Genomic DNA, 8213 nt, shown 5'->3' with positions numbered 1-8213 from the left:
CTTTAAATCTCTGCCTTTAACAATATAAAAATTTTACATAAGGTGTTAATTCCAAGGATATGTTTCATCAGTACTGCTATTGGCCAATTCGTACAGAAAGTCATAAGTCTTAGAGTTTTAGTAACACCTCATCGTGGACCATTTCTTCATAAGTATGTTTCGTTCACTCCTTTCTGCCAAATAAAAGCTATACTACGCCATGAAACTTAAATCTAAATAATCTTGCAATTTAATGAATATATATACTTACGATATAAACACATATTAAGAGTTTGAGAATTAAGGTCAGATGATACGTTCCTCAAATATCTGTTTTGCAACTCTTAATAGTGTATGAAAAATATTCAAAATTTTAACTACTTTCTGATTTCTTAGCAGGTTTCTTATTGTCTTGAAATAATCGAAACACTAAAAAGTGTGATATTGGCAAATAAAGATTTTCCCAAAAGGATTATATAGGAAACACCATCCTCTGGTATCTTGCACAAAAGCCTGGTAAGGTACCTCAATTTTTTGTGAGTAAACTTGTTAAAGTAGCAATACTTCAATGACAAAATCTTGGAAAAAATTATATATTATTGAGGAACGTATCGTCTGTCCTTAAGAGATATCCCTGGCAATATGAAACTACACTACTGTAGATGGCAGATTATTATAAGATTATAAAAAGCTTTGTAAACTTTAATGTGAAGGAAGAAAGGTTCTTTCATACAATTAAGAATATTTCCAGACACCAAATTATCATAGAATATATAAATCTATTATATCCGTCTAATAAAAGTGTATGTTACAAAACACTTTTAAGTTAATTGTCATACAAATATGATGTGTGAGGTAGTTGAAATAATATTTCATTGAAAAATACACTCAAAGACAAATAATAAATAACTCCCTTTTTAAAATAATTCCCCTGTTAAAAAATGAAATTAAATAAATGGAGTTTAATATTATTTGATATGCTCTACTGAATACTCCGCAAGAGTGTTTAGAGTTTCCAGCAAATTTTCATCATATGTAATCCTGTATTGAATATTACGTATATTTTACCCTAAATTTGTTCTTCGTGTGTGTGTGTGTGTTTTTTTTTTATCTTATCAAAGAACGTATGCTACGGCGGTCTACTTGAACTTTTTAGCATGGGTGCTATTTCAAAAATAGGCTTGTACTATTTACAATATATTATCCTTCAACCAATGTGTCAGCAAGAGGATATAAGTTTGGAACGTTAAAGTAGTATAAATGGTAACTCAGTAAGTTTTCTCCAGAACAACCTAAAGCAAATATAAGGATGATGATATCTGTAGGTTCAAATTCTTCAAGACATAGCGCTAGGACAAAAGACTTGATCTTAAGATTCCTAAAATAAATTTGTTAAAACTGATATTTTGCCCACTGTGAGAACTATGAAGTATCTTGGGGCCTAAGAGCGTGACAATCTATAAGTAGGTTATAGTAACCTATCTTTGCAATCTTGAAGCTATTTACAAATTGTTTGAGATGCATATTTATGACATTCTGAAGCCTAGGGTCATACCTTCATTACCTTCTATGAATTTAATCTTTGTTATTATCTACAAAAAAAAAAAAAAGAAACCTTAAAGTAAGGAAAATGATTCATTTTGTTTGTAAAGTGACCACTTGATGACAAATTTTTAATATTCCAAATACAGTATACATGTATTACTTGTTTTTCATAGCAGGAACATTTTTTAAAGCAAAATTCGCATTCCCAAAGTTCAAAATACCATACTTATTTAATGAATTAATTATGTAGAAAATATTGGGTTTTATCAAATAAGGGCAAATATAATGAAATACTTCATAAATGCTTACATTCTTTCAAACAAACTATTGTTACCAACCCTTTTTTGTCTCATTTCTGTTTCCAAGTCAAACAACATCATTGGGCATAACTATGGAATGAAAGAATTTGATAATCATTGAAACATCGGTAAATGTCAATGTACATCCAGTTGAATAGGAGTGTGAAAGGCGTCGCTTTGTATAATGTAGAAACACTGTATTACAACAGAGTCGCTGAAAAAAAATAAAATGTTTCATTATCTCTCCTTTCCGCTGTTGAAGTGTTTGTCGTTAAAAAAACACTATTTCCTTGTTAAATTTTTCTTAAATCTTTTCATTGAACTTTGAAAGAAGAATAGGATATTCACTGAAATATAATATGCCACCTGTAACCATTGTGGATTTCAAGATGATGATCATGTTTAGTTTACTTGCATACTGTCATGGCTACGGTAAGTGAAATAGTAATTTAGATAGCTATGTATAACTTCAGCTGCTATGACAAGCCTAAAAATGACTTTTCTAAATTCTTAATTTGTCTTTTAATGATGACGATGCGCTAAGGGTAAGTTAAGGGTTTGCTGGGTTAAGCCAAAATAAAGATATTTGTTAACTTGAGCGTACATTTCATATCTTGCATGCACGACCAATTTTTGAAGATGAAAATAAATCGTAAGATGCATTTACGAATACAAATATAACTGTGGGTTTTTTTCCAAAGAAAATTTGTCACAAGGTCGTTATGGAGTAATGTCTGCTGGGAATGAGAGAGTCAAAGAAATAGCGATTATGGATGGCGACTACTCCATATGTCATGGAACACAAAAAACTGAGAATGTTACATGGTACATAGATTTCACAACTTTGAAAAGTATCTACCGGATAGAAGTTTCAGGTAAATGTTTTAAAACAGATATACATAATCTTTAATATTCTTACAAAGAAAAACATGTCAAATACTAGTACACTTAAATACTCTTACAGGGTTATTTTAGCTCCGTGTTATTTTCGCCCGAACGATTGCCCTTAAATCTCTTCACTAAATAATTTCTGATATTATTAAGATCGTTAACCAAAAAAAAAAAAAAAAAAAAAAAAAACAATAGACATCTATCACACTTTGCTGTTTAAGGTCAGGTAATACAAACTTTTTAGGTCACTTGAGTCACTTAAATGACCTTTTTCTATCTGTTTTCGTCCTTCGTCGTTCGTCGTCAATTGGTCATAAACTTTTGAATATTTTTAGCTTCTTCTCTTGAACCACTACACCAATTTCACAAATTTTGCCATAAAGCATCTATGGGTGAAGGGGGGGGGGTGTAACAATTGTAAAATTCATGTCTGCCCAAGTGGGGCCTGAGGGGTGGGGCTAAAACCATCAAATTAATGTAATCTTAAAAACTGTCCTCTTTACTCCTGGACATCAAGCAGTCAAACTGTTTGTAATGATTGTAATGAGCATTGAGCCCTCTGCCAAAAATGTGAATTTCAGGGCTTTTGGGTCAGGGGTTCTGGCGCTAGGGTGGGGCTCTAATGATTATATAGTGAATATGCATTAATTCTGTAAAAATCTTCTCCTCTACTCCTGGGTATTAAGCCGATGAACTAAGTACATAGATATGACGAGGAAGAAAGCCGCTTCCAAACTTTTGAATTTCATGGCCCCTGGGTCAGGGGTTTGGGTGTTAGGACGGGATTCTAATGATTATATAGTGAAAAAGCATTAATTCTTATGAAAATCCTCTCCTCTACTCCTGGGTATTAAGCCGATGAATTAATTTCATACACTGTAGTTATGATGAAGAAAAGTGCCTCTTCCAAAATTGGGAATTTCATGGCCCCTGGGTCAGGGGTTACGTGGGGGGAGGGTTATTTATTATATACTGAAAATAAATTAAAGTTCTGAAATTCTTATCTGCTCCTTAGTATTAAGGAAATAATCTAAATACGTACATGTAGTTATGATGAAAAAGGATGCCTCTTCAAATATTGTGAATTTCATGGCCCCTGGGTCAGGGGTTCTTGTGCTTGGGTGGGGCTCTATAGATTAATTTGCAAAAATGTATTAATGCTTTGAAAATATTCTCCTCTGCCCCTGAGTACTAAGCAAAGAAACTAAATGTAATAATATCAATGTTAATGTTTTAAATATAATTGAAACTAAATGTACCTTTTCTTTGCTCTTGCGCAGAGTCCACGATTGTAATAAGTGAAGCAAATGAGAGTTACTACCCTTTGCTAAATGTAGTTAATCAAGGAATCCTTGTATAAGATTTAATTAACAGGTTATTTGATTGAATGGGAATACAAGAAAGATCGAATGTTCTATACAAGTATAGAGAAACAAAATAAAAATGAATGCTTGGTTTAAATGAGCAAAGCATGCTCAAAGTAAGATTCCTCCCTGGAAAGCAATACATGTATAAAAGAATCACAGAGAGCCAGGGTGACTTATTGTAATTGGTGACAAGAGGCAAATAGCTACGTTGTATACCCAAGTCTGTGTGTACTGAGTTGTACCACTAGACAAGTGACAAAAACATATCTGTATATATTGAATACCTTACACAATCGGCAAGTATCCATTGCATTTGTATATTTTGCATTCATTATCATCCCTGTAAGACTTGGGAAAACCAATTATGATTCCAAGGAGATCACTCGGGTCTAGCACTTTACAATAAGCAAGGGTATTTTTACGAGATTTTTAAAATAATTGGGCAACATTGCTTCTTCTGTCAGTTAATTTTGTTTTATACTACTATGGATCCTAATACAGTGTTGTATTATACTCAGGTGACCCTTAAGGCCCATGGGCCTCTTGTTTGTTTGTTTGTTGTTTTTTTTTTTATTTTATTTTTTTTTAATTTATTTTTTTTTTAAATCATGAATATAACAAATAACTGAAGCCATGTTAATAAAAATAAAATGAATAAGTTTATTTATTACAATATTTCATTCAAAGTTTCAAAATAATGTCCTATAAAGTGATAAAGATATTGTATATGTTGATAAAGATGAAAGCAAAAATGTTGAATTTTGTACATCATAGAAAGTTTCCATTTTTGATATTTGCACCATTTACAACTTAAGTAATTACACTGTAAAACAATCCAGGCATCCATTTTTTGTCTATTATCTACGTGTATCATATCTTAAAAACGATAAAAAAAATCGTCGGCACTGTAATTGACAGAAAAAATGAAATGAATTGATTTTTGAAAACATTGATTTTAATTACTTCATGCAACATAATTTAAGATGTTATTTTACAGGGGAAGTTTCATCATATGCTCTGAATGGTCAGTTGTCAGTTTATATTTCTAATTCAAGTTCTTGGTCGTCGGGGTTCTTATGCGCCAAACTAAGAAAGAATACCAACAAACAATTATTTATTAATACCACATGTGCTATACATGGCCGTTTTGTTGTGAAACGATTTGAGGAGAACACTCATTTAATTAACAGTGGGAAGTCTCCCCGGACGAAATCAGAATGGTTTTTCATTTGTGAAACCAAAATAGAAGGTAAGAATGTCGATAGATTGTCACATTTTCATAAATTGTCCATTTGGACACTTGGTCTGTGTACTTTTAGGTTACATGTACATGAGTTACTTTTGGTACGTACCTAATGCTATCTGTTTTCGTTCGGCGTGAGTTTTCAACTTTAATTGACCCGTTCAACCAATTTCAACCAATAAGTATCATTTATGAATGAAGGGGAACAGAAATTGTGAATTTCATAGCCCCCAAGTCAATTTATAGGCATGATTGTCATAAGCATTTCACCCTCTTCAAACTTCTAAAATTCACGGGGCCTGGGTCAATGGTTTTGGTGTTAGAGTGGCCCTTGTAGACCATATAGTGAAAGTGTATAAATTCTTCAAAATTGTTTTCTCTCTCCATGTATATTATTCAGACAAACTAAGTAGTTTTGCTAAGCAAGTGTGCCTCTTCCAAAACTGTGAAATTTGGGCCCTTGGGTCCGGGGTTTTAGAGTTAGGATGGGGATCCATACATTCGTCTATAGGGAAAATGCATTTTTTCTTTGAAAATCTTCTCTGATATTGTGTATTTATAGTACATACTAGGTGCATGAATATGATGTGCAAGAGTGCTTCGTCCAAAACTGTGAAGTCATGGTCTCTTTTTCTGAGATTCTGGATTTAGGACAGGGCTCTTTTGCTAATATAGAGAAAATTCATTTAAAAATTCTTTGAAAATCTTCTTTTCTGCTCTGTGTATAAAGCAAACAAAATGAATGCATGGTTATTCTTCCCAAATTGTGAAAAAAATGGGGGTGGGATTCAACAATGCTTCCTCAAGTTAAACTAGAAGCATAAAATTTACCACAGGTATATGAAGCAATATAGCACAAATCATGCCCGATGGCATGTAATGAGTAGGGTCATTCATGATTTCTCGATCCTTATTGTAGTATATTACAGCTTCTAATCAATGAGGCATACGTTTGTATGAAATGTATCTCCAACATATTGTCTAATATGTTTTAAAAGACGCAGCAGTCCAGCTACCATTCAAGTTTTCACAAATTTTATATCACACGGCCACCAATTGCTCTTACTCAAATCCAAATGATATGAAAAGGATTTCATTATCGGGACTTCAGGATATGCGTTGGAGGGACTTTCTCCATTCGCTTCGGATGTAAGTTGAGCTCTTTTTCTTGTATTTTGACAATTTTTTTTCCAAAACAGAGAATGTGATTCCACCTCTTTTATTAAGTTATTGCCTCACTGTGAACTGTTTGGACTGAACTCAGTGTTAAAAAGACGCTAGATCTTTTATTCTGTCTGTTTCGTTACACAAAACTATCCGGTAGCGTGTAAATCATATATGGTACCAATTTTGATGCACCAGATGTGCATTTCGACAAATTATGTCTCTTCAGTAATGCTCATGTCAAAAATTTGGAAATCCGAAATATTTATGTTAAAAGAAAAAAAAACTTTGAAGAGCTGAAAGAGGTGCCAAAGACTGGAGCCAAATACATCGAAGGATCAGAGCTATGCATGAGGGAGATAATCATTAATTTTGAAATAAATTTCTGAATTTTATCACAGCAATTTGATATATATCCGTATTTTTAAGCTAGTACCGAATTACGTAGGTACTGGGCTGTAGAGACCCTCGGGGACTAATAGTCCACCAACAGTGCCTCAACCCAAGGGTTATAATATAAATAATATACAGTACCAATTTTGATGCACCAGATGCGCATTTCGACAAATTATGCCTTTTCAGTGATGCTCATGCTGAAACTTTGGAAATCCGAAATATTTATATAAAAAGAAAAATAAAATCTTTGAAGAGCTGAAAAAAGGGCGCCAAAGACTGGAGCCAATACATCTAAGGTCCATCTAAGCGTCTAAGATCCACTGAAACAAAGTCACCATCACATTCTTTGTTTTGTAGAAAATGGTCAAAATACAAGAAAAAGAGCTCAAATTACCTCCGAAGCGAATGCAGAAAGTCCCTCCAACGCATATCCTGAAGTCCCGATAACGAAATCCTTTTCATATCATTTGGATATGAGTTGGAGCGATTGGTGGCTGTGTGATATAAACTTTGTGAAAACTTGGAATGGTAGCTGGACTGCTGCGTCTTTTAAAACATATTAGACAATATGTTGGAGATATATTTCATACAAACGTATACCTCATTGACTGGAAGCTGTAATATACTACAAGAATAAGGACCGAGAAATCATGAATGATCCTACTCATATCCAGTTAGAGGTTGTGTGGTACATGTCAAAATTGAAAGTCGGGTTATTTGTTTATAAAAATCAATCATAAAAGCTTTTGGAATCTACATACGAAGGTATCCAAGAAAACGAAATATTTTTCAGCTTTTTATGCATATTTTTTTCCTATAATTTCCATTTCAACGCTCTATTTTAAGAATTAAATTTGAATTTTTTGAAATGTGGAAATTAGGACGACAATCTTGAAAAATTGAATACTAATTACATAAAAATGTATTTAAAAAGATAAGATCATGTAGGATCAAAACATTGAACATTAAAACCTTCAATTTTTGGAAACAGTCATTGCCACTTGTCTGCATTGCTGCAAACATAAACCATGGGACGCTAGACATGTTCAAAAATGACATTTTTCTAACTTAAGGGTATTTTGATATGGAAAACATGAACGTAGATACCAATTTTTGCCTGATTTGAGTTAACGGCGTCAAAGACTGTTATCATGCAGAGTTTGGAGAAATTCTGAGACTATGCGAGCCAGAGCTCCTACATTAAAATTGAAGCCATTACAGAGAATGACTCTTAATAATGAAACAAATCAAAGTGAGGAAAAATCTGTGTAGGACAAGTATGATTTTTTGCATTCTCCATCCCTCGTCCATTTTCCCTCAGGGAAGGGG

This window comes from Saccostrea echinata, unplaced genomic scaffold (genome assembly GCF_033153115.1).
Source record: "Saccostrea echinata isolate AGI-Se365-2 ecotype Australia unplaced genomic scaffold, CSIRO_AGI_Sech_v1 ptg000029l, whole genome shotgun sequence".
Lineage (NCBI taxonomy): Eukaryota > Metazoa > Mollusca > Bivalvia > Ostreida > Ostreidae > Saccostrea > Saccostrea echinata.
This window is presented reverse-complemented; position numbering follows the sequence as displayed.